At 44.4% G+C, this 20,075-nt stretch overlaps 13 non-coding genes and 1 pseudogene across 13 annotated transcripts; all 14 read left to right on the forward strand.

The window, feature by feature from the left end:
- Positions 1-638: 638 nt before the first annotated feature.
- LOC141243620 (U2 spliceosomal RNA) lies at positions 639-829 on the forward strand. The gene has a single exon (XR_012307678.1). It is a non-coding gene; the product is annotated as a U2 spliceosomal RNA (small nuclear RNA).
- A 1,115-nt stretch (positions 830-1,944) lies between these two features.
- On the forward strand, positions 1,945-2,135 carry LOC141243621 (U2 spliceosomal RNA). The gene has a single exon (XR_012307679.1). It is a non-coding gene; the product is annotated as a U2 spliceosomal RNA (small nuclear RNA).
- Positions 2,136-3,250: 1,115 nt separating this feature from the next.
- On the forward strand, positions 3,251-3,441 carry LOC141243704 (U2 spliceosomal RNA). The gene has a single exon (XR_012307757.1). It is a non-coding gene; the product is annotated as a U2 spliceosomal RNA (small nuclear RNA).
- A 1,112-nt stretch (positions 3,442-4,553) lies between these two features.
- Positions 4,554-4,744, forward strand: LOC141243705 (U2 spliceosomal RNA). Its single transcript, XR_012307758.1, has one exon. It is a non-coding gene; the product is annotated as a U2 spliceosomal RNA (small nuclear RNA).
- Positions 4,745-5,859: 1,115 nt separating this feature from the next.
- LOC141243622 (U2 spliceosomal RNA) lies at positions 5,860-6,050 on the forward strand. The gene has a single exon (XR_012307680.1). It is a non-coding gene; the product is annotated as a U2 spliceosomal RNA (small nuclear RNA).
- A 1,114-nt stretch (positions 6,051-7,164) lies between these two features.
- Positions 7,165-7,355, forward strand: LOC141243623 (U2 spliceosomal RNA). The gene has a single exon (XR_012307681.1). It is a non-coding gene; the product is annotated as a U2 spliceosomal RNA (small nuclear RNA).
- Positions 7,356-8,470: 1,115 nt separating this feature from the next.
- LOC141243794 (U2 spliceosomal RNA) lies at positions 8,471-8,661 on the forward strand. Its single transcript, XR_012307816.1, has one exon. It is a non-coding gene; the product is annotated as a U2 spliceosomal RNA (small nuclear RNA).
- Positions 8,662-9,776: 1,115 nt separating this feature from the next.
- LOC141243625 (U2 spliceosomal RNA) lies at positions 9,777-9,967 on the forward strand. Its single transcript, XR_012307683.1, has one exon. It is a non-coding gene; the product is annotated as a U2 spliceosomal RNA (small nuclear RNA).
- Positions 9,968-11,086: 1,119 nt separating this feature from the next.
- On the forward strand, positions 11,087-11,277 carry LOC141243626 (U2 spliceosomal RNA). The gene has a single exon (XR_012307684.1). It is a non-coding gene; the product is annotated as a U2 spliceosomal RNA (small nuclear RNA).
- Positions 11,278-12,392: 1,115 nt separating this feature from the next.
- Positions 12,393-12,583, forward strand: LOC141243627 (U2 spliceosomal RNA). The gene has a single exon (XR_012307685.1). It is a non-coding gene; the product is annotated as a U2 spliceosomal RNA (small nuclear RNA).
- Positions 12,584-13,698: 1,115 nt separating this feature from the next.
- On the forward strand, positions 13,699-13,889 carry LOC141243628 (U2 spliceosomal RNA). The gene has a single exon (XR_012307686.1). It is a non-coding gene; the product is annotated as a U2 spliceosomal RNA (small nuclear RNA).
- Positions 13,890-15,004: 1,115 nt separating this feature from the next.
- LOC141243629 (U2 spliceosomal RNA) lies at positions 15,005-15,195 on the forward strand. The gene has a single exon (XR_012307687.1). It is a non-coding gene; the product is annotated as a U2 spliceosomal RNA (small nuclear RNA).
- A 2,852-nt stretch (positions 15,196-18,047) lies between these two features.
- Positions 18,048-18,228, forward strand: LOC141243736 (U2 spliceosomal RNA; annotated as a pseudogene).
- A 1,115-nt stretch (positions 18,229-19,343) lies between these two features.
- LOC141243631 (U2 spliceosomal RNA) lies at positions 19,344-19,534 on the forward strand. Its single transcript, XR_012307688.1, has one exon. It is a non-coding gene; the product is annotated as a U2 spliceosomal RNA (small nuclear RNA).
- Positions 19,535-20,075: the final 541 nt, after the last annotated feature.

The following is a 20,075-nucleotide window of genomic DNA, read 5'->3' on the forward strand; positions in this document are numbered from 1 at the left end:
CCTTTTCTGAAACGTTGTCTCCTTCTGCTGGAACACTGACTTCTTTCATTTAATGCCTGCAGACTATAAAAGAGAACCCAACCCAAAAAGTTTGGTTGATTAGTCTGTGGCATTCTGTTAAACTGTTGCTTATGGCGGTCTCTGTGAGCTTCTCAGCGACATTCAGCCAGCCAGGTATCCTGCCTGCAGTAGATGGAATGTGGCAATGGAACGCTGGCTGCGCGTGTCATAATAGGCTCTGAGCCTTTATATACCTGTGCACAGCAGCAGCCACCTTCAGTCTGCTGCTGGACAGCCAGCAGCAGCAGCAGCAGGAGAGGTATGTAATCAGGAGCCCTCCTGCTAAGGGTAGACAGCTGCTCGTTCCACCCCACCCCCCGCCTTAATTGGTTCTCCTCCCTTCCAACGGTGTTGAGGCGGGTGGGAACAGCAGGGGGTGAAGGTGCTGTGTTTAAAGAGGTGGAGTTATGCAGATCTAAAACGCGTGGATTGCAGCAGCAGCAAGCCGAAAAGTGCAGGCATGTAAGGGATCTAGAGGTTGACAACATGTCTTCTTAACGGGAGTCCAGGAGCTCATCTCCACAAATGGACTTTTCAGGATCCTTGGGTGGCTCCGTAGTTTGAAACCAATTCTGGTTATCGCTTCTCGGCCTTTTGGCTAAGATCAAGTGTAGTATCTGTTCTTATCAGTTTAATATCTGATACGTCCCCTATCTGGGGACCATATATTAAATGGATTTTTAGAACAGGGAGATGGAAAAAGAGCTTGCTCTGTCCACTCCACGCATTGACCTGGTATTGCAGTATCTCCAGGACCGGTGCACCCCTTCTTTAATGCAGTTTCTAAAATCAGAAAGAATTGAATTCAATGTTTTTTGTTCATTTTGCTTGTTTGTCGGATTTTGGGATGGACTCTTTGGCTTTGCTTTTCTTCTCCTCATTGGATTTTTCATGTTCAAAGTTGCAGAAGCCAGATTACAAGCTCATTTTGGTTCAACTTCAGCAACTGTGCATTGCATTGCCATGTAATGTGATGCAATGCTATCTTTCTAGCTCTCCCTTTTTACTTCCTTTTGGATAAACAGACATATTAGGCAAGCATTTTGGAGCTTTCACCTAAATAACTACAGGTGGTGAGATAAGCTGCACAATATAATTGACCTTTCAGTATATTGTTGCACACACACCATCTATTTAGCAAATGCCCTTGTTATCAACAGCAGCCTTTTAAACTCACCTGAGCTAACAGGTATGTGCGCTGGTTACTCTGCTGCGCTTAAAATTTCTTTTTTGGTTTGCTACAATGCCTTTTCTGAAACGTTGTCTCCTTCTGCTGGAACACTGACTTCTTTCATTTAATGCCTGCAGACTATAAAAGAGAACCCAACCCAAAAAGTTTGGTTGATTAGTCTGTGGCATTCTGTTAAACTGTTGCTTATGGCGGTCTCTGTGAGCTTCTCAGCGACATTCAGCCAGCCAGGTATCCTGCCTGCAGTAGATGGAATGTGGCAATGGAACGCTGGCTGCGCGTGTCATAATAGGCTCTGAGCCTTTATATACCTGTGCACAGCAGCAGCCACCTTCAGTCTGCTGCTGGACAGCCAGCAGCAGCAGCAGCAGGAGAGGTATGTAATCAGGAGCCCTCCTGCTAAGGGTAGACAGCTGCTCGTTCCACCCCACCCCCCGCCTTAATTGGTTCTCCTCCCTTCCAACGGTGTTGAGGCGGGTGGGAACAGCAGGGGGTGAAGGTGCTGTGTTTAAAGAGGTGGAGTTATGCAGATCTAAAACGCGTGGATTGCAGCAGCAGCAAGCCGAAAAGTGCAGGCATGTAAGGGATCTAGAGGTTGACAACATGTCTTCTTAACGGGAGTCCAGGAGCTCATCTCCACAAATGGACTTTTCAGGATCCTTGGGTGGCTCTGTAGTTTGAAACCAATTCTGGTTATCGCTTCTCGGCCTTTTGGCTAAGATCAAGTGTAGTATCTGTTCTTATCAGTTTAATATCTGATACGTCCCCTATCTGGGGACCATATATTAAATGGATTTTTAGAACAGGGAGATGGAAAAAGAGCTTGCTCTGTCCACTCCACGCATTGACCTGGTATTGCAGTATCTCCAGGACCGGTGCACCCCTTCTTTAATGCAGTTTCTAAAATCAGAAAGAATTGAATTCAATGTTTTTTGTTCATTTTGCTTGTTTGTCGGATTTTGGGATGGACTCTTTGGCTTTGCTTTTCTTCTCCTCATTGGATTTTTCATGTTCAAAGTTGCAGAAGCCAGATTACAAGCTCATTTTGGTTCAACTTCAGCAACTGTGCATTGCATTGCCATGTAATGTGATGCAATGCTATCTTTCTAGCTCTCCCTTTTTACTTCCTTTTGGATAAACAGACATATTAGGCAAGCATTTTGGAGCTTTCACCTAAATAACTACAGGTGGTGAGATAAGCTGCACAATATAATTGACCTTTCAGTATATTGTTGCACACACACCATCTATTTAGCAAATGCCCTTGTTATCAACAGCAGCCTTTTAAACTAACCTGAGCTAACAGGTATGTGCGCTGGTTACTCTACTGCGCTTAAAATTTCTTTTTTGGTTTGCTACAATGCCTTTTCTGAAACGTTGTCTCCTTCTGCTGGAACACTGACTTCTTTCATTTAATGCCTGCAGACTATAAAAGAGAACCCAACCCAAAAAGTTTGGTTGATTAGTCTGTGGCATTCTGTTAAACTGTTGCTTATGGCGGTCTCTGTGAGCTTCTCAGCGACATTCAGCCAGCCAGGTATCCTGCCTGCAGTAGATGGAATGTGGCAATGGAACGCTGGCTGCGCGTGTCATAATAGGCTCTGAGCCTTTATATACCTGTGCACAGCAGCAGCCACCTTCAGTCTGCTGCTGGACAGCCAGCAGCAGCAGCAGCAGGAGAGGTATGTAATCAGGAGCCCTCCTGCTAAGGGTAGACAGCTGCTCGTTCCACCCCACCCCCCGCCTTAATTGGTTCTCCTCCCTTCCAACGGTGTTGAGGCGGGTGGGAACAGCAGGGGGTGAAGGTGCTGTGTTTAAAGAGGTGGAGTTATGCAGATCTAAAACGCGTGGATTGCAGCAGCAGCAAGCCGAAAAGTGCAGGCATGTAAGGGATCTAGAGGTTGACAACATGTCTTCTTAACGGGAGTCCAGGAGCTCATCTCCACAAATGGACTTTTCAGGATCCTTGGGTGGCTCCGTAGTTTGAAACCAATTCTGGTTATCGCTTCTCGGCCTTTTGGCTAAGATCAAGTGTAGTATCTGTTCTTATCAGTTTAATATCTGATACGTCCCCTATCTGGGGACCATATATTAAATGGATTTTTAGAACAGGGAGATGGAAAAAGAGCTTGCTCTGTCCACTCCACTCATTGACCTGGTATTGCAGTATCTCCAGGACCGGTGCACCCCTTCTTTAATGCAGTTTCTAAAATCAGAAAGAATTGAATTCAATGTTTTTTGTTCATTTTGCTTGTTTGTCGGATTTTGGGATGGACTCTTTGGCTTTGCTTTTCTTCTCCTCATTGGATTTTTCATGTTCAAAGTTGCAGAAGCCAGATTACAAGCAGATTTTGGTTCAACTTCAGCAACTGTGCATTGCATTGCCATGTAATGTGATGCAATGCTATCTTTCTAGCTCTCCCTTTTTACTTCCTTTTGGATAAACAGACATATTAGGCAAGCATTTTGGAGCTTTCACCTAAATAACTACAGGTGGTGAGATAAGCTGCACAATATAATTGACCTTTCAGTATATTGTTGCACACACACCATCTATTTAGCAAATGCCCTTGTTATCAACAGCAGCCTTTTAAACTCACCTGAGCTAACAGGTATGTGCGCTGGTTACTCTGCTGCGCTTAAAATTTCTTTTTTGGTTTGCTACAATGCCTTTTCTGAAACGTTGTCTCCTTCTGCTGGAACACTGACTTCTTTCATTTAATGCCTGCAGACTATAAAAGAGAACCCAACCCAAAAAGTTTGGTTGATTAGTCTGTGGCATTCTGTTAAACTGTTGCTTATGGCGGTCTCTGTGAGCTTCTCAGCGACATTCAGCCAGCCAGGTATCCTGCCTGCAGTAGATGGAATGTGGCAATGGAACGCTGGCTGCGCGTGTCATAATAGGCTCTGAGCCTTTATATACCTGTGCACAGCAGCAGCCACCTTCAGTCTGCTGCTGGACAGCCAGCAGCAGCAGCAGGAGAGGTATGTAATCAGGAGCCCTCCTGCTAAGGGTAGACAGCTGCTCGTTCCACCCCACCCCCCGCCTTAATTGGTTCTCCTCCCTTCCAACGGTGTTGAGGCGGGTGGGAACAGCAGGGGGTGAAGGTGCTGTGTTTAAAGAGGTGGAGTTATGCAGATCTAAAACGCGTGGATTGCAGCAGCAGCAAGCCGAAAAGTGCAGGCATGTAAGGGATCTAGAGGTTGACAACATGTCTTCTTAACGGGAGTCCAGGAGCTCATCTCCACAAATGGACTTTTCAGGATCCTTGGGTGGCTCCGTAGTTTGAAACCAATTCTGGTTATCGCTTCTCGGCCTTTTGGCTAAGATCAAGTGTAGTATCTGTTCTTATCAGTTTAATATCTGATACGTCCCCTATCTGGGGACCATATATTAAATGGATTTTTAGAACAGGGAGATGGAAAAAGAGCTTGCTCTGTCCACTCCACTCATTGACCTGGTATTGCAGTATCTCCAGGACCGGTGCACCCCTTCTTTAATGCAGTTTCTAAAATCAGAAAGAATTGAATTCAATGTTTTTTGTTCATTTTGCTTGTTTGTCGGATTTTGGGATGGACTCTTTGGCTTTGCTTTTCTTCTCCTCATTGGATTTTTCATGTTCAAAGTTGCAGAAGCCAGATTACAAGCTCATTTTGGTTCAACTTCAGCAACTGTGCATTGCATTGCCATGTAATGTGATGCAATGCTATCTTTCTAGCTCTCCCTTTTTACTTCCTTTTGGATAAACAGACATATTAGGCAAGCACTTTGGAGCTTTCACCTAAATAACTACAGGTGGTGAGATAAGCTGCACAATATAATTGACCTTTCAGTATATTGTTGCACACACACCATCTATTTAGCAAATGCCCTTGTTATCAACAGCAGCCTTTTAAACTCACCTGAGCTAACAGGTATGTGCGCTGGTTACTCTGCTGCGCTTAAAATTTCTTTTTTGGTTTGCTACAATGCCTTTTCTGAAACGTTGTCTCCTTCTGCTGGAACACTGACTTCTTTCATTTAATGCCTGCAGACTATAAAAGAGAACCCAACCCAAAAAGTTTGGTTGATTAGTCTGTGGCATTCTGTTAAACTGTTGCTTATGGCGGTCTCTGTGAGCTTCTCAGCGACATTCAGCCAGCCAGGTATCCTGCCTGCAGTAGATGGAATGTGGCAATGGAACGCTGGCTGCGCGTGTCATAATAGGCTCTGAGCCTTTATATACCTGTGCACAGCAGCAGCCACCTTCAGTCTGCTGCTGGACAGCCAGCAGCAGCAGCAGCAGGAGAGGTATGTAATCAGGAGCCCTCCTGCTAAGGGTAGACAGCTGCTCGTTCCACCCCACCCCCCGCCTTAATTGGTTCTCCTCCCTTCCAACGGTGTTGAGGCGGGTGGGAACAGCAGGGGGTGAAGGTGCTGTGTTTAAAGAGGTGGAGTTATGCAGATCTAAAACGCGTGGATTGCAGCAGCAGCAAGCCGAAAAGTGCAGGCATGTAAGGGATCTAGAGGTTGACAACATGTCTTCTTAACGGGAGTCCAGGAGCTCATCTCCACAAATGGACTTTTCAGGATCCTTGGGTGGCTCCGTAGTTTGAAACCAATTCTGGTTATCGCTTCTCGGCCTTTTGGCTAAGATCAAGTGTAGTATCTGTTCTTATCAGTTTAATATCTGATACGTCCCCTATCTGGGGACCATATATTAAATGGATTTTTAGAACAGGGAGATGGAAAAAGAGCTTGCTCTGTCCACTCCACGCATTGACCTGGTATTGCAGTATCTCCAGGACCGGTGCACCCCTTCTTTAATGCAGTTTCTAAAATCAGAAAGAATTGAATTCAATGTTTTTTGTTCATTTTGCTTGTTTGTCGGATTTGGGATGGACTCTTTGGCTTTGCTTTTCTTCTCCTCATTGGATTTTTCATGTTCAAAGTTGCAGAAGCCAGATTACAAGCTCATTTTGGTTCAACTTCAGCAACTGTGCATTGCATTGCCATGTAATGTGATGCAATGCTATCTTTCTAGCTCTCCCTTTTTACTTCCTTTTGGATAAACAGACATATTAGGCAAGCATTTTGGAGCTTTCACCTAAATAACTACAGGTGGTGAGATAAGCTGCACAATATAATTGACCTTTCAGTATATTGTTGCACACACACCATCTATTTAGCAAATGCCCTTGTTATCAACAGCAGCCTTTTAAACTCACCTGAGCTAACAGGTATGTGCGCTGGTTACTCTGCTGCGCTTAAAATTTCTTTTTTGGTTTGCTACAATGCCTTTTCTGAAACGTTGTCTCCTTCTGCTGGAACACTGACTTCTTTCATTTAATGTCTGCAGACTATAAAAGAGAACCCAACCCAAAAAGTTTGGTTGATTAGTCTGTGGCATTCTGTTAAACTGTTGCTTATGGCGGTCTCTGTGAGCTTCTCAGCGACATTCAGCCAGCCAGGTATCCTGCCTGCAGTAGATGGAATGTGGCAATGGAACGCTGGCTGCGCGTGTCATAATAGGCTCTGAGCCTTTATATACCTGTGCACAGCAGCAGCCACCTTCAGTCTGCTGCTGGACAGCCAGCAGCAGCAGCAGCAGGAGAGGTATGTAATCAGGAGCCCTCCTGCTAAGGGTAGACAGCTGCTCGTTCCACCCCACCCCCCGCCTTAATTGGTTCTCCTCCCTTCCAACGGTGTTGAGGCGGGTGGGAACAGCAGGGGGTGAAGGTGCTGTGTTTAAAGAGGTGGAGTTATGCAGATCTAAAACGCGTGGATTGCAGCAGCAGCAAGCCGAAAAGTGCAGGCATGTAAGGGATCTAGAGGTTGACAACATGTCTTCTTAACGGGAGTCCAGGAGCTCATCTCCACAAATGGACTTTTCAGGATCCTTGGGTGGCTCCGTAGTTTGAAACCAATTCTGGTTATCGCTTCTCGGCCTTTTGGCTAAGATCAAGTGTAGTATCTGTTCTTATCAGTTTAATATCTGATACGTCCCCTATCTGGGGACCATATATTAAATGGATTTTTAGAACAGGGAGATGGAAAAAGAGCTTGCTCTGTCCACTCCACGCATTGACCTGGTATTGCAGTATCTCCAGGACCGGTGCACCCCTTCTTTAATGCAGTTTCTAAAATCAGAAAGAATTGAATTCAATGTTTTTTGTTCATTTTGCTTGTTTGTCGGATTTTGGGATGGACTCTTTGGCTTTGCTTTTCTTCTCCTCATTGGATTTTTCATGTTCAAAGTTGCAGAAGCCAGATTACAAGCTCATTTTGGTTCAACTTCAGCAACTGTGCATTGCATTGCCATGTAATGTGATGCAATGCTATCTTTCTAGCTCTCCCTTTTTACTTCCTTTTGGATAAACAGACATATTAGGCAAGCATTTTGGAGCTTTCACCTAAATAACTACAGGTGGTGAGATAAGCTGCACAATATAATTGACCTTTCAGTATATTGTTGCACACACACCATCTATTTAGCAAATGCCCTTGTTATCAACAGCAGCCTTTTAAACTCACCTGAGCTAACAGGTATGTGCGCTGGTTACTCTGCTGCGCTTAAAATTTCTTTTTTGGTTTGCTACAATGCCTTTTCTGAAACGTTGTCTCCTTCTGCTGGAACACTGACTTCTTTCATTTAATGCCTGCAGACTATAAAAGAGAACCCAACCCAAAAAGTTTGGTTGATTAGTCTGTGGCATTCTGTTAAACTGTTGCTTATGGCGGTCTCTGTGAGCTTCTCAGCGACATTCAGCCAGCCAGGTATCCTGCCTGCAGTAGATGGAATGTGGCAATGGAACGCTGGCTGCGCGTGTCATAATAGGCTCTGAGCCTTTATATACCTGTGCACAGCAGCAGCCACCTTCAGTCTGCTGCTGGACAGCCAGCAGCAGCAGCAGCAGGAGAGGTATGTAATCAGGAGCCCTCCTGCTAAGGGTAGACAGCTGCTCGTTCCACCCCACCCCCCGCCTTAATTGGTTCTCCTCCCTTCCAACGGTGTTGAGGCGGGTGGGAACAGCAGGGGGTGAAGGTGCTGTGTTTAAAGAGGTGGAGTTATGCAGATCTAAAACGCGTGGATTGCAGCAGCAGCAAGCCGAAAAGTGCAGGCATGTAAGGGATCTAGAGGTTGACAACATGTCTTCTTAACGGGAGTCCAGGAGCTCATCTCCACAAATGGACTTTTCAGGATCCTTGGGTGGCTCCGTAGTTTGAAACCAATTCTGGTTATCGCTTCTCGGCCTTTTGGCTAAGATCAAGTGTAGTATCTGTTCTTATCAGTTTAATATCTGATACGTCCCCTATCTGGGGACCATATATTAAATGGATTTTTAGAACAGGGAGATGGAAAAAGAGCTTGCTCTGTCCACTCCACGCATTGACCTGGTATTGCATTATCTCCAGGACCGGTGCACCCCTTCTTTAATGCAGTTTCTAAAATCAGAAAGAATTGAATTCAATGTTTTTTGTTCATTTTGCTTGTTTGTCGGATTTTGGGATGGACTCTTTGGCTTTGCTTTTCTTCTCCTCATTGGATTTTTCATGTTCAAAGTTGCAGAAGCCAGATTACAAGCTCATTTTGGTTCAACTTCAGCAACTGTGCATTGCATTGCCATGTAATGTGATGCAATGCTATCTTTCTAGCTCTCCCTTTTTACTTCCTTTTGGATAAACAGACATATTAGGCAAGCATTTTGGAGCTTTCACCTAAATAACTACAGGTGGTGAGATAAGCTGCACAATATAATTGACCTTTCAGTATATTGTTGCACACACACCATCTATTTAGCAAATGCCCTTGTTATCAACAGCAGCCTTTTAAACTCACCTGAGCTAACAGGTATGTGCGCTGGTTACTCTGCTGCGCTTAAAATTTCTTTTTTGGTTTGCTACAATGCCTTTTCTGAAACGTTGTCTCCTTCTGCTGGAACACTGACTTCTTTCATTTAATGCCTGCAGACTATAAAAGAGAACCCAATCCAAAAAGTTTGGTTGATTAGTCTGCGGCATTCTGTTAAACTGTTGCTTATGGCGATCTCTGTGAGCTTCTCAGCGACATTCAGCCAGCCAGGTATCCTGCCTGCAGTAGATGGAATGTGGCAATGGAACGCTGGCTGCGCGTGTCATAATAGGCTCTGAGCCTTTATATACCTGTGCACAGCAGCAGCCACCTTCAGTCTGCTGCTGGACAGCCAGCAGCAGCAGCAGCAGGAGAGGTATGTAATCAGGAGCCCTCCTGCTAAGGGTAGACAGCTGCTCGTTCCACCCCACCCCCCGCCTTAATTGGTTCTCCTCCCTTCCAACGGTGTTGAGGCGGGTGGGAACAGCAGGGGGTGAAGGTGCTGTGTTTAAAGAGGTGGAGTTATGCAGATCTAAAACGCGTGGATTGCAGCAGCAGCAAGCCGAAAAGTGCAGGCATGTAAGGGATCTAGAGGTTGACAACATGTCTTCTTAACGGGAGTCCAGGAGCTCATCTCCACAAATGGACTTTTCAGGATCCTTGGGTGGCTCCGTAGTTTGAAACCAATTCTGGTTATCGCTTCTCGGCCTTTTGGCTAAGATCAAGTGTAGTATCTGTTCTTATCAGTTTAATATCTGATACGTCCCCTATCTGGGGACCATATATTAAATGGATTTTTAGAACAGGGAGATGGAAAAAGAGCTTGCTCTGTCCACTCCACGCATTGACCTGGTATTGCAGTATCTCCAGGACCGGTGCACCCCTTCTTTAATGCAGTTTCTAAAATCAGAAAGAATTGAATTCAATGTTTTTTGTTCATTTTGCTTGTTTGTCGGATTTTGGGATGGACTCTTTGGCTTTGCTTTTCTTCTCCTCATTGGATTTTTCATGTTCAAAGTTGCAGAAGCCAGATTACAAGCTCATTTTGGTTCAACTTCAGCAACTGTGCATTGCATTGCCATGTAATGTGATGCAATGCTATCTTTCTAGCTCTCCCTTTTTACTTCCTTTTGGATAAACAGACATATTAGGCAAGCATTTTGGAGCTTTCACCTAAATAACTACAGGTGGTGAGATAAGCTGCACAATATAATTGACCTTTCAGTATATTGTTGCACACACACCATCTATTTAGCAAATGCCCTTGTTATCAACAGCAGCCTTTTAAACTCACCTGAGCTAACAGGTATGTGCGCTGGTTACTCTGCTGCGCTTAAAATTTCTTTTTTGGTTTGCTACAATGCCTTTTCTGAAACGTTGTCTCCTTCTGCTGGAACACTGACTTCTTTCATTTAATGCCTGCAGACTATAAAAGAGAACCCAACCCAAAAAGTTTGGTTGATTAGTCTGTGGCATTCTGTTAAACTGTTGCTTATGGCGGTCTCTGTGAGCTTCTCAGCGACATTCAGCCAGCCAGGTATCCTGCCTGCAGTAGATGGAATGTGGCAATGGAACGCTGGCTGCGCGTGTCATAATAGGCTCTGAGCCTTTATATACCTGTGCACAGCAGCAGCCACCTTCAGTCTGCTGCTGGACAGCCAGCAGCAGCAGCAGCAGGAGAGGTATGTAATCAGGAGCCCTCCTGCTAAGGGTAGATAGACAGCTGCTCGTTCCACCCCACCCCCCGCCTTAATTGGTTCTCCTCCCTTCCAACGGTGTTGAGGCGGGTGGGAACAGCAGGGGGTGAAGGTGCTGTGTTTAAAGAGGTGGAGTTATGCAGATCTAAAACGCGTGGATTGCAGCAGCAGCAAGCCGAAAAGTGCAGGCATGTAAGGGATCTAGAGGTTGACAACATGTCTTCTTAACGGGAGTCCAGGAGCTCATCTCCACAAATGGACTTTTCAGGATCCTTGGGTGGCTCCGTAGTTTGAAACCAATTCTGGTTATCGCTTCTCGGCCTTTTGGCTAAGATCAAGTGTAGTATCTGTTCTTATCAGTTTAATATCTGATACGTCCCCTATCTGGGGACCATATATTAAATGGATTTTTAGAACAGGGAGATGGAAAAAGAGCTTGCTCTGTCCACTCCACGCATTGACCTGGTATTGCAGTATCTCCAGGACCGGTGCACCCCTTCTTTAATGCAGTTTCTAAAATCAGAAAGAATTGAATTCAATGTTTTTTGTTCATTTTGCTTGTTTGTCGGATTTTGGGATGGACTCTTTGGCTTTGCTTTTCTTCTCCTCATTGGATTTTTCATGTTCAAAGTTGCAGAAGCCAGATTACAAGCTCATTTTGGTTCAACTTCAGCAACTGTGCATTGCATTGCCATGTAATGTGATGCAATGCTATCTTTCTAGCTCTCCCTTTTTACTTCCTTTTGGATAAACAGACATATTAGGCAAGCATTTTGGAGCTTTCACCTAAATAACTACAGGTGGTGAGATAAGCTGCACAATATAATTGACCTTTCAGTATATTGTTGCACACACACCATCTATTTAGCAAATGCCCTTGTTATCAACAGCAGCCTTTTAAACTCACCTGAGCTAACAGGTATGTGCGCTGGTTACTCTGCTGCGCTTAAAATTTCTTTTTTGGTTTGCTACAATGCCTTTTCTGAAACGTTGTCTCCTTCTGCTGGAACACTGACTTCTTTCATTTAATGCCTGCAGACTATAAAAGAGAACCCAACCCAAAAAGTTTGGTTGATTAGTCTGTGGCATTCTGTTAAACTGTTGCTTATGGCGGTCTCTGTGAGCTTCTCAGCGACATTCAGCCAGCCAGGTATCCTGCCTGCAGTAGATGGAATGTGGCAATGGAACGCTGGCTGCGCGTGTCATAATAGGCTCTGAGCCTTTATATACCTGTGCACAGCAGCAGCCACCTTCAGTCTGCTGCTGGACAGCCAGCAGCAGCAGCAGCAGGAGAGGTATGTAATCAGGAGCCCTCCTGCTAAGGGTAGACAGCTGCTCGTTCCACCCCACCCCCCGCCTTAATTGGTTCTCCTCCCTTCCAACGGTGTTGAGGCGGGTGGGAACAGCAGGGGGTGAAGGTGCTGTGTTTAAAGAGGTGGAGTTATGCAGATCTAAAACGCGTGGATTGCAGCAGCAGCAAGCCGAAAAGTGCAGGCATGTAAGGGATCTAGAGGTTGACAACATGTCTTCTTAACGGGAGTCCAGGAGCTCATCTCCACAAATGGACTTTTCAGGATCCTTGGGTGGCTCCGTAGTTTGAAACCAATTCTGGTTATCGCTTCTCGGCCTTTTGGCTAAGATCAAGTGTAGTATCTGTTCTTATCAGTTTAATATCTGATACGTCCCCTATCTGGGGACCATATATTAAATGGATTTTTAGAACAGGGAGATGGAAAAAGAGCTTGCTCTGTCCACTCCACGCATTGACCTGGTATTGCAGTATCTCCAGGACCGGTGCACCCCTTCTTTAATGCAGTTTCTAAAATCAGAAAGAATTGAATTCAATGTTTTTTGTTCATTTTGCTTGTTTGTCGGATTTTGGGATGGACTCTTTGGCTTTGCTTTTCTTCTCCTCATTGGATTTTTCATGTTCAAAGTTGCAGAAGCCAGATTACAAGCTCATTTTGGTTCAACTTCAGCAACTGTGCATTGCATTGCCATGTAATGTGATGCAATGCTATCTTTCTAGCTCTCCCTTTTTACTTCCTTTTGGATAAACAGACATATTAGGCAAGCATTTTGGAGCTTTCACCTAAATAACTACTGGTGGTGAGATAAGCTGCACAATATAATTGACCTTTCAGTATATTGTTGCACACACACCATCTATTTAGCAAATGCCCTTGTTATCAACAGCAGCCTTTTAAACTCACCTGAGCTAACAGGTATGTGCGCTGGTTACTCTGCTGCGCTTAAAATTTCTTTTTTGGTTTGCTACAATGCCTTTTCTGAAACGTTGTCTCCTTCTGCTGGAACACTGACTTCTTTCATTTAATGCCTGCAGACTATAAAAGAGAACCCAACCCAAAAAGTTTGGTTGATTAGTCTGTGGCATTCTGTTAAACTGTTGCTTATGGCGGTCTCTGTGAGCTTCTCAGCGATATTCAGCCAGCCAGGTATCCTGCCTGCAGTAGATGGAATGTGGCAATGGAACGCTGGCTGCGCGTGTCATAATAGGCTCTGAGCCTTTATATACCTGTGCACAGCAGCAGCCACCTTCAGTCTGCTGCTGGACAGCCAGCAGCAGCAGCAGCAGGAGAGGTATGTAATCAGGAGCCCTCCTGCTAAGGGTAGACAGCTGCTCGTTCCACCCCACCCCCCGCCTTAATTGGTTCTCCTCCCTTCCAACGGTGTTGAGGCGGGTGGGAACAGCAGGGGGTGAAGGTGCTGTGTTTAAAGAGGTGGAGTTATGCAGATCTAAAACGCGTGGATTGCAGCAGCAGCAAGCCGAAAAGTGCAGGCATGTAAGGGATCTAGAGGTTGACAACATGTCTTCTTAACGGGAGTCCAGGAGCTCATCTCCACAAATGGACTTTTCAGGATCCTTGGGTGGCTCCGTAGTTTGAAACCAATTCTGGTTATCGCTTCTCGGCCTTTTGGCTAAGATCAAGTGTAGTATCTGTTCTTATCAGTTTAATATCTGATACGTCCCCTATCTGGGGACCATATATTAAATGGATTTTTAGAACAGGGAGATGGAAAAAGAGCTTGCTCTGTCCACTCCACGCATTGACCTGGTATTGCAGTATCTCCAGGACCGGTGCACCCCTTCTTTAATGCAGTTTCTAAAATCAGAAAGAATTGAATTCAATGTTTTTTGTTCATTTTGCTTGTTTGTCGGATTTTGGGATGGACTCTTTGGCTTTGCTTTTCTTCTCCTCATTGGATTTTTCATGTTCAAAGTTGCAGAAGCCAGATTACAAGCTCATTTTGGTTCAACTTCAGCAACTGTGCATTGCATTGCCATGTAATGTGATGCAATGCTATCTTTCTAGCTCTCCCTTTTTACTTCCTTTTGGATAAACAGACATATTAGGCAAGCATTTTGGAGCTTTCACCTAAATAACTACAGGTGGTGAGATAAGCTGCACAATATAATTGACCTTTCAGTATATTGTTGCACACACACCATCTATTTAGCAAATGCCCTTGTTATCAACAGCAGCCTTTTAAACTCACCTGAGCTAACAGGTATGTGCGCTGGTTACTCTGCTGCGCTTAAAATTTCTTTTTTGGTTTGCTACAATGCCTTTTCTGAAACGTTGTCTCCTTCTGCTGGAACACTGACTTCTTTCATTTAATGCCTGCAGACTATAAAAGAGAACCCAACCCAAAAAGTTTGGTTGATTAGTCTGTGGCATTCTGTTAAACTGTTGCTTATGGCGGTCTCTGTGAGCTTCTCAGCGACATTCAGCCAGCCAGGTATCCTGCCTGCAGTAGATGGAATGTGGCAATGGAACGCTGGCTGCGCGTGTCATAATAGGCTCTGAGCCTTTATATACCTGTGCACAGCAGCAGCCACCTTCAGTCTGCTGCTGGACAGCCAGCAGCAGCAGCAGCAGGAGAGGTATGTAATCAGGAGCCCTCCTGCTAAGGGTAGACAGCTGCTCGTTCCACCCCACCCCCCGCCTTAATTGGTTCTCCTCCCTTCCAACGGTGTTGAGGCGGGTGGGAACAGCAGGGGGTGAAGGTGCTGTGTTTAAAGAGGTGGAGTTATGCAGATCTAAAACGCGTGGATTGCAGCAGCAGCAAGCCGAAAAGTGCAGGCATGTAAGGGATCTAGAGGTTGACAACATGTCTTCTTAACGGGAGTCCAGGAGCTCATCTCCACAAATGGACTTTTCAGGATCCTTGGGTGGCTCCGTAGTTTGAAACCAATTCTGGTTATCGCTTCTCGGCCTTTTGGCTAAGATCAAGTGTAGTATCTGTTCTTATCAGTTTAATATCTGATACGTCCCCTATCTGGGGACCATATATTAAATGGATTTTTAGAACAGGGAGATGGAAAAAGAGCTTGCTCTGTCCACTCCACGCATTGACCTGGTATTGCAGTATCTCCAGGACCGGTGCACCCCTTCTTTAATGCAGTTTCTAAAATCAGAAAGAATTGAATTCAATGTTTTTTGTTCATTTTGCTTGTTTGTCGGATTTTGGGATGGACTCTTTGGCTTTGCTTTTCTTCTCCTCATTGGATTTTTCATGTTCAAAGTTGCAGAAGCCAGATTACAAGCTCATTTTGGTTCAACTTCAGCAACTGTGCATTGCATTGCCATGTAATGTGATGCAATGCTATCTTTCTAGCTCTCCCTTTTTACTTCCTTTTGGATAAACAGACATATTAGGCAAGCATTTTGGAGCTTTCACCTAAATAACTACAGGTGGTGAGATAAGCTGCACAATATAATTGACCTTTCAGTATATTGTTGCACACACACCATCTATTTAGCAAATGCCCTTGTTATCAACAGCAGCCTTTTAAACTCACCTGAGCTAACAGGTATGTGCGCTGGTTACTCTGCTGCGCTTAAAATTTCTTTTTTGGTTTGCTACAATGCCTTTTCTGAAACGTTGTCTCCTTCTGCTGGAACACTGACTTCTTTCATTTAATGCCTGCAGACTATAAAAGAGAACCCAACCCAAAAAGTTTGGTTGATTAGTCTGTGGCATTCTGTTAAACTGTTGCTTATGGCGGTCTCTGTGAGCTTCTCAGCGACATTCAGCCAGCCAGGTATCCTGCCTGCAGTAGATGGAATGTGGCAATGGAACGCTGGCTGCGCGTGTCATAATAGGCTCTGAGCCTTTATATACCTGTGCACAGCAGCAGCCACCTTCAGTCTGCTGCTGGACAGCCAGCAGCAGCAGCAGCAGGAGAGGTATGTAATCAGGAGCCCTCCTGCTAAGGGTAGACAGCTGCTCGTTCCACCCCACCCCCGCCTTAATTGGTTCTCCTCCCTTCCAACGGTGTTGAGGCGGGTGGGAACAGCAGGGGGTGAAGGTGCTGTGTTTAAAGAGGTGGAGTTATGCAGATCTAAAACGCGTGGATTGCAGCAGCAGCAAGCCGAAAAGTGCAGGCATGTAAGGGATCTAGAGGTTGACAACATGTCTTCTTAACGGGAGTCCAGGAGCTCATCTCCACAAATGGACTTTTCAGGATCCTTGGGTGGCTCCGTAGTTTGAAACCAATTCTGGTTATCGCTTCTCGGCCTTTTGGCTAAGATCAAGTGCAGTGATCTAGCGGCTGCTGCCTTGGTCTTGGCTGAGAGGTGCTCGGGGTACCCGGCTCCTTGGCCTGGGGGGATCGCTCTGTTTTTCAGCAGGGCTTCACCTCCCTGCTGCTATTAGGGAGTCGGATTAGTCCCCGGGCAACGGGAGGCGATCATCTACCTGGCACTTCGGTGTTGAAGGTTTCTATTGAGAAGAGGAGAACCTGTTTGTGAAGAAGATGTCTGCAGCATCACATGAAGGAGAGGAAGATAATGTGCTTGAATTCGCTAAGGTGCAGAATTCTATTCGTTTGGTTGTTCAGGAGAACTTTCGAGATCAAAAGGATTTTAGGTATGTGATGAGTCAAGTTCTTGTGGATCTTTTTGGTTTGAAGACAGAAGAAGTGTTGGCGATAATGGACTACCCCAGGAGGGGTGTTTATGATATAGTTTTTGTTGACAAAGTTTTTTTTGAAGGATATCTAAGGAAAATGACTGCAAGCCAGGATAAAAGAATGGAGGGGATAAGTGTAATGCCACACTTCCCCGTTAGAGATAAATGGATCATTGTTAAAATGTACTCTCCATTGGTGGACGAAGAGGATGTTCTTACATTTTTGGAGTTTTTTTGTTTGTCAGTAACACCAAAAGGGAAGATTTATAATGAATTTGGTTTTTGGACTTCGAAGTGGAAATTTTTGGTCCGTTTCAAAGAAGATGAGCAGGGGACTGTGTTGCTTCCCCCAGCTAGGTTTAAGTTGGGTAATATAAATGGTGATATTTTTTTCAGTGGTATACCCACTTTTTGTCGAGTTTGTCGTCAATACGGGCATGGAAAGGAAAATTGTTCGGGTGGTGTATGTGGTTTTTGCAAAAAAGGTGATCATGAGTCAAAGGATTGTAAAGATCGGAGGAAGTGCAACTTGTGTCAGGAAGATACGCATGTTTTTAAGAATTGCCCAAAGAGGAAAAGAAATAAAGAGAAGGAGGTAGTGGTTAAAAAGGTTTTGGTAGAGAGAAAGGAGGAAAGTGTAGAAAAGGTGTTGGTGGTAAAGGGAAAAGAAAGCAAACCTGTAGGAGTGCAGAGGGAGATGGAGAAAACAAGAGTAGATTGGGGGGATAGGGTAGAGAGTGAAATGGGAGGTGTAAGTCAGGGAACTGGCCGTGGTAAGGTTAAAAAGCAAGAAAAGAGAAAGGAACAGGAAGTGGAGGTGGCAATGGAAGAAAATATAGTTGTTTTTCAACAACCTATGTTTATAAAGAATGCAGAATATTTTAACCGGTTGTACCGTAAGTTGTATGATGAGAAACGTTTGGACTATCTTATAGAGAATGTTAGGAAAGAACTAATAAGAGATAAAAATGTTTTTTGTGTGAAATATAGAATACCAGATGGTGTATCGAAACAAGTTTTTTCAGCATCAAGGGTTGAAGATTTGTCCCTTAAGGTTCTGAGTTGGGTTGGGGTTCATGCTTTTGATAACGGTTACAAGTATTTTACTTGATGTTATTACTGTTGTTAATACAGTTATAATTTAATTTTTATTTTTTTGGTATCCATTCAGGTTCTGAAACATTTCTTTCTTTGTAAGTATTGTTGTATTTTTGTAATTTTTTTTTCTGACATTAAAAGTACCAAAACCTGATGATGATTTAAGTTGGAGTCCACGTCTTGTCTCCCTTTGGGGAGAAGAGGACTGTGGAGTGGACTTTAATTTTAACCTGAATAGGTTTTAAAAAAAAAAAAAAAAAAATCTGTTCTTATCAGTTTAATATCTGATACGTCCCCTATCTGGGGACCATATATTAAATGGATTTTTAGAACAGGGAGATGGAAAAAGAGCTTGCTCTGTCCACTCCACGCATTGACCTGGTATTGCAGTATCTCCAGGACCGGTGCACCCCTTCTTTAATGCAGTTTCTAAAATCAGAAAGAATTGAATTCAATGTTTTTTGTTCATTTTGCTTGTTTGTCGGATTTTGGGATGGACTCTTTGGCTTTGCTTTTCTTCTCCTCATTGGATTTTTCATGTTCAAAGTTGCAGAAGCCAGATTACAAGCTCATTTTGGTTCAACTTCAGCAACTGTGCATTGCATTGCCATGTAATGTGATGCAATGCTATCTTTCTAGCTCTCCCTTTTTACTTCCTTTTGGATAAACAGACATATTAGGCAAGCATTTTGGAGCTTTCACCTAAATAACTACAGGTGGTGAGATAAGCTGCACAATATAATTGACCTTTCAGTATATTGTTGCACACACACCATCTATTTAGCAAATGCCCTTGTTATCAACAGCAGCCTTTTAAACTCACCTGAGCTAACAGGTATGTGCGCTGGTTACTCTGCTGCGCTTAAAATTTCTTTTTTGGTTTGCTACAATGCCTTTTCTGAAACGTTGTCTCCTTCTGCTGGAACACTGACTTCTTTCATTTAATGCCTGCAGACTATAAAAGAGAACCCAACCCAAAAAGTTTGGTTGATTAGTCTGTGGCATTCTGTTAAACTGTTGCTTATGGCGGTCTCTGTGAGCTTCTCAGCGACATTCAGCCAGCCAGGTATCCTGCCTGCAGTAGATGGAATGTGGCAATGGAACGCTGGCTGCGCGTGTCATAATAGGCTCTGAGCCTTTATATACCTGTGCACAGCAGCAGCCACCTTCAGTCTGCTGCTGGACAGCCAGCAGCAGCAGCAGCAGGAGAGGTATGTAATCAGGAGCCCTCCTGCTAAGGGTAGACAGCTGCTCGTTCCACCCCACCCCCCGCCTTAATTGGTTCTCCTCCCTTCCAACGGTGTTGAGGCGGGTGGGAACAGCAGGGGGTGAAGGTGCTGTGTTTAAAGAGGTGGAGTTATGCAGATCTAAAACGCGTGGATTGCAGCAGCAGCAAGCCGAAAAGTGCAGGCATGTAAGGGATCTAGAGGTTGACAACATGTCTTCTTAACGGGAGTCCAGGAGCTCATCTCCACAAATGGACTTTTCAGGATCCTTGGGTGGCTCCGTAGTTTGAAACCAATTCTGGTTATCGCTTCTCGGCCTTTTGGCTAAGATCAAGTGTAGTATCTGTTCTTATCAGTTTAATATCTGATACGTCCCCTATCTGGGGACCATATATTAAATGGATTTTTAGAACAGGGAGATGGAAAAAGAGCTTGCTCTGTCCACTCCACGCATTGACCTGGTATTGCAGTATCTCCAGGACCGGTGCACCCCTTCTTTAATGCAGTTTCTAAAATCAGAAAGAATTGAATTCAATGTTTTTTGTTCATTTTGCTTGTTTGTTGGATTTTGGGATGGACTCTTTGGCTTTGCTTTTCTTCTCCTCATTGGATTTTTCATGTTCAAAGTTGCAGAAGCCAGATTACAAGCTCATTTTGGTTCAACTTCAGCAACTGTGCATTGCATTGCCATGTAATGTGATGCAATGCTATCTTTCTAGCTCTCCCTTTTTACTTCCTTTTGGATAAACAGACATATTAGGCAAGCATTTTGGAGCTTTCACCTAAATAACTACAGGTGGTGAGATAAGCTGCACAATATAATTGACCTTTCAGTATATTGTTGCACACACACCATCTATTTAGCAAATGCCCTTGTTATCAACAGCAGCCTTTTAAACTCACCTGAGCTAACAGGTATGTGCGCTGGTTACTCTGCTGCGCTTAAAATTTCTTTTTTGGTTTGCTACAATGCCTTTTCTGAAACGTTGTCTCCTTCTGCTGGAACACTGACTTCTTTCATTTAATGCCTGCAGAC

Source organism: Phyllobates terribilis, unplaced genomic scaffold, assembly GCF_046119375.1.
Source record: "Phyllobates terribilis strain yellow unplaced genomic scaffold, ASM4611937v1 Scaffold_1268__1_contigs__length_339053, whole genome shotgun sequence".
In the NCBI taxonomy this organism is placed as follows: Eukaryota; Metazoa; Chordata; class Amphibia; order Anura; family Dendrobatidae; genus Phyllobates; species Phyllobates terribilis.